Source organism: Micromys minutus, assembly GCF_963924665.1.
Source record: "Micromys minutus genome assembly, chromosome: 24".
Lineage (NCBI taxonomy): Eukaryota > Metazoa > Chordata > Mammalia > Rodentia > Muridae > Micromys > Micromys minutus.
In genome coordinates this window covers 10,152,142-10,157,412 of record NC_137959.1, presented here as the reverse complement: position 1 = coordinate 10,157,412, position 5,271 = coordinate 10,152,142, and the positions used below count along the sequence as shown (strand labels likewise).

At 42.3% G+C, this 5,271-nt stretch overlaps 1 long non-coding RNA gene across 1 annotated transcript; it reads left to right on the top strand.

Moving 5' to 3' along the window:
* The first annotated feature begins 824 nt into the window (after positions 1-824).
* Positions 825-4,494, top strand: LOC308436338. The gene is made up of 3 exons (XR_013975527.1): positions 825-897; positions 1,291-1,351; positions 4,395-4,494. It is a non-coding gene; the product is annotated as an uncharacterized lncRNA (long non-coding RNA).
* Positions 4,495-5,271: the final 777 nt, after the last annotated feature.

Sequence of the window (5,271 nt, the reverse complement as noted above, 5' to 3'; positions counted from 1 at the left end):
AATAAACTTTTTGTTCTGTAAGTTGGCTTGGTTGTGGTGGTTCATCCCAGCAATAGGAAAGAGACTATGCACATCTTAATGTGCTCCTAAATTTAGTTTGCAGGTTCTTTGTTGATAATTTCATCAAAGAAAGTACTCCAGTTTTTGGGTTTTTTTTTTTTTTTTTTTGTATTTTTACCTGGTTTTGGTATTGGAATAATACTAGTCTCATAAAATAAATTTGATAGTGTTCTTTTACTTTCTATATAATGCCTACCTGAGAGTTAGGTGTTATTCTACAAAGAATCATGAATCCTAGGTGTGGGAGCATGCCCCTTTAACCCCAGCATTTGGAAGGTAGAGGCAGGAGAATCAGGAGTTCAAGGAGATCAAGGAGATCATATCATAGCAAGGTGGATGTCAGTCTGGACTACTTGAGACTCTTGTCTCAAAAAGCAAATTAAATTATATTTTTTAAATGCTTGTGCAGTGGCCATAATAAAAATGTAGCCTATGTTCATGCTTTCTAGAAGCTGTTAAACGTATACAACTTCACTATGAACAATTAGTAAAACTGACAATCAAGCCAGGTAGAGTTGAGAGGCCACAGAATTGTATGTCACCTTTGGACTAAGCTGCCTGAGTGGTAGAGTTTGCCTAGTGTGAGTGACACTTGGTTCCATTCCCAGTACTACAGAGGAACAAAGAAATGGTGTGAGCGTGCAGTTACAGATTGAATGTAGATTTCCCTAGCCCTGTTGATCTTCTTACTCTTCTTGTGGAATGCTTAGGATTCAGTGAACTTTGAAGACGTGTGTGTGACTTTCACTAAGGAAGAATGGTCTCTGCTGCGTCCTGCACAGAAGAAGCTCTACAGAGATGTGATGTGGGAAACCGTGAGGAACCTGGCCTCTGTGGGTAAGGATGATGCTGTTTCCTTCACGTCTGTGATTATATGATGAGGAATTTTGTTGTTGTTGTTGTTGTTGTTGTTGTTGTGTTGTTGGGATTGTTGTTTGAGACAAGGTTCACCATGTATCCCCGCTGCCCTAGAACTCGTTCTGTAGATCAAGCTGGTCTTGAACTTTCAGAGATCTGCCTGCCTCTGCATCCCCAGTGCTGGGATTAAAGTCATGCACCACCAAGCCTACTGACTGATTTCTTGCCCACATCACTATTTTAAGACTTAGAAGGTAAAACGTGGTTTACATTGATGTAACCAGGCATTATGAACTTGTTTCAGATCTAGAACCTAAGAAGAGTTTTGTAATCTCTAAGAGTGTATAATGGTTTTATGGTTTTACATTTTAGGGAGTGATTTGGAAGACCAAGATGTTACAAATCAGTATAGAATCCAAGAGGAAAACGTAAGGTGAGTTTACCACTAAGGAAAGCAGTATCTTACTACATATTATATTTTTAAATTGGGCAACCAAAAGAAACTCCTGTATGACTTCTGGGTTGAAAATGTCCTGAAATATTTTGCCACTTGATTGCTGCCGGAGTCACAAGTCAGACACCTTTGGTGTGGCTACCCTAGACCCACTTCTAATCAGACCTATAAAACGTCCTTTTCTAAGCTTTCTTCCTGGTGTCCTGCCTCCTTGTGTATTGGTCTTTAGATGCACTGGTCAGCCTTTGATGTTACTCTTCTGCTTAGCTCAAAACAGTTCTCCACACAGAGAAAGTGCCTAATTCCTCTTTGTTCCTCGCCTTGAGGAACAATGCCATCTTCAGTGTTTTATTTCCCCTCACATTTGTGGTTGGTAGAGTTCAAACTGGAATGGCTAGCGTGTGCTTGCTAAATAACTTTATACTGGGCTTATCCTGGTTCCTAGTTGTTCTTGTTAGCAGGTTCAGGGGTGCCTCTTTCAGTAAGGTTGAACCTGGGAATGTCCTTTTGAATGAAAAGAACACATAGGCCATATTATCTCCTAGCATAAATAGGCATCTCTGAAATGGTACTGGCCACAGGAGAATTTCTTCAGGCATTTTGCTGTTCTTGGCCTTGAACTTACCTCTGAGTAGATGTAATTGATCGTAGCTGTTCCTAATGCCCTCCTGCATGCTTAGAACGATGCTTCGGGGAACAGTGGTAAAACACAGTATTCATTTGCTTACCTTCTTCCAGAGAACTTGGAGGTAAGTTACATTCATTCACTCAGGTTTTCCTCTTGCTGTTCTGATAAAAGCGTGCATTTTGACAAATCAGCATTTGTTGTAGCCAATATTTTAGATAAGGTTTAAAGAATCTGTTGTTTTCTGACCCATCACCATACTGACTGCAGCTTAACCTTGCAGCATGCCAACTTTTGTTTCAAGCTAGATATCTTTCCTTGATACTTATGATGCAAGACCAACAGCATATTGAGAGACCTGTAGTCATGGAGGCAAATCTCCTGTGGGTTTTTTTTTTAATCCAAACATTTTCAATTTATTTTATAAATTTATTGACTTTTTTCCTGTTATGTTTTATATAATATATAGATGTAACTAAATAAATAACAGTAATAAAATAACAATACAAAAGAGAAAACTATTTCCTCTAGTGCGTCTGTTAATTGTGGTCTACAGTTCCTTCTTTTCTATTTCTCTACATTCCATGCTCAGGTGAATTCTCATGTGGTTGTGTGTTTAAAATAATCTCAGCCATTGTCAGGTCAGTATTCGTAGCTGGTTTACTTACTCCAGAATTTGGTTCCTTTGACTGTCCAAAGGCACATATTGTCAGTAGAGAGCAACGGGCCGTGCTGTAGAGAATAAAAAGAGTGTATCTAGAACAGAAAATTTCTGTCTGGTCCAGATTCTGGCATCACATTGCCTTGTCCACCCCCATGAGGCAGCCACTGAAAATTTCATCATCAATCCAGTGAGATACCTCTGAGTGTAAACTCTGTCCTGCTCTTGCACTTCTGTGAATCTCACCTGGGAATTCTCAAGAAGGGGTTTTGTCCTCTGTTCAAGGATGTCGGTATTTTTATCAGTACTAATAAACTTTATATACAAGAAACTCATGTATGGTCTTTAAAATTTTTTTATCAAAGTATTTTAAATGGTAGATATTAAACATGTAACTATTTTGTTAGATAATGTTAGTTGTCTTAGGGTTTTATTGCCTGTGAACAGACATCATGATCAAGGCAACTCTTGCAAAGGTAAACATTTAATTGGGACTGCATACAGTTTCAGAGGTTCTGTCCATTATCATCATGGTGAGGAGTATGGCCGTGTCCAGGCAGGCATGGCACTGACAGAGCTGGGAGTTCTACATCTTGATCCAAAGGCAGCCAGGAGGAGACTGTCTTTCACACTGGGCAGAGCCTGAGAGAACTCAAAGCCTACCCCACAGTGACACACTTCCTCCAACAAAGCCACACCTCCTAACAGTGCCTCTCCCTATGGCCAAGCATCCAAACACATGAGTCTGTGGGGCCAAACCTATTCCAACCACCACAGTGGTGCACACCTGTAATCCCAACACTTAGACAAAGGCAGAGGCAGGAGGATCATAGCAAATTAAAGACAGGAGGGGAGCATCATGAGTTCAAAGCTGACCTAGTCTATATAGTGAATAAAGACCAGCTAGGGCTACATAATAAGACTCTCAAAATAAAGTTTTAACTTGAAGCAACATTAAGAAACCCCATATAAGCTGGGTGGTGGTGGTGCACGTCTTTAGTCCCAGCACTCAAGAGGCAGAGGCAGGTGGATCTCTGAGTTCAAGGCCAGTCTGGACTACAGATGACCTCTGGGACAGCCAGGGCTACTCAGAGAAACCCTGTGTGGAATAAAACAAAATCAAAAGCAACAAAAAAAGAAAGAAAGAAAGAAAGAAAACCCTACATATTAATAATACTTTGTAATTGCACCTTTTGATTGGTTTGGAATTATCATTATTATTCTATTGATGTGTTTATGTGTGTGTCTATCTGCTTTAACTTATGTGCACTCATACGTGCAGGAGGTCCCAGGGGCCAAAACAGGGTATCAGATGCCCCAGAACTAGAATTACACGTAATTCTGAGCCTCCACGTCTACAGACCTAGACAAGCAGTAAGCACTCTTAACTTCGGCCATTTCTCCAGGCCCTGCTTTGGTGTGCTGAGACGGGAATCTACTGTATAGCCCCAGCTGAGCACACACTTCTACCACACAGTCCTCCTGCCTCAGCTTTCCAAATGCTGGGATTCCAGGCACACTACCAGCCTAGCTTTTGCTTTTATTATGAGATAGAACCTTGCTTTATAACATTAACTGCCCTCACATTCGTGATCCTCCTGCCTCAGCCTCCCAAGTGCCAGGATTAGTAGTCTGCCACCATGTCCTGGCTATAAAAATGTAATTCCCGTGTATATCAGTGAACATTAAATGATGAACAACTATTCATAATGTGCTTCTAATTTTTTTTTTTGCAGAAGTTATGTGACACAAAGGTTCTATGAGAGTAAAGAAGTTACACAGCGTGAAGAAAGCTTCAGCCAGACTCCCAACACTGGTGTGACCAAGATCACTTCAGGAGGAAAGCCGTATAGCTGTAGTGTGTGTGGAAAAGACTTCATGCTCTGTTCATCTCTCACTAGGCATGTCAGGTCTTACCCCGGGCATGAACTTGAAGGGTTTAAGTGTGGAGAGAAGCGATATAAATGTAAGGAGTGTGGGGCCACCTTCAGTTACCTCAAATCCTTCCAGAGACACGAAAGGACTCACAGTGGAGAAAACCCCTACCGGTGTAAGTACTGCGGGAAAACCTTCATCTATTACCAGCCCTTTCAAACACATGAGCGGACACACGTCGGAGAGAAACTCTATCAGTGTAAGCATTGTGGAAAAGTGCTTAGCTCTCCCGGGTCCCTTCGCATCCATGAAAGAATTCACACTGGGGAGAAGCCCTACGTGTGTGAGAAGTGTGGGAAGGCCTTCAGTTGTCCCAGTTCCATCCAGATCCACGAAAGAACCCACACTGGGGAGAAGCCCTACGAATGTAAGGAATGTGGGAAAGCCTTCATCTCCCGCACGAGTGTTAAAACACACATGGTGACGCACGGCGGTGATGCGGACAAACCTCATAAATGCAAGGACTGCGGGAAGGCGTTCCTTCGGCCATGCTTCCTCCGAGTGCACGAGCGGATTCACACTGGAGAGAAGCCGTACGTCTGCAAACAGTGTGGCAAAGCTTTCCGGTGCTCCACGTCCATTCAGATTCACAAAAGGACTCACACCGGAGAGAAACCCTACGCGTGCAAGGCGTGCGGAAAAGCTTTCAGTTCCCATTCGGCGTTCCGCGTCCACCGG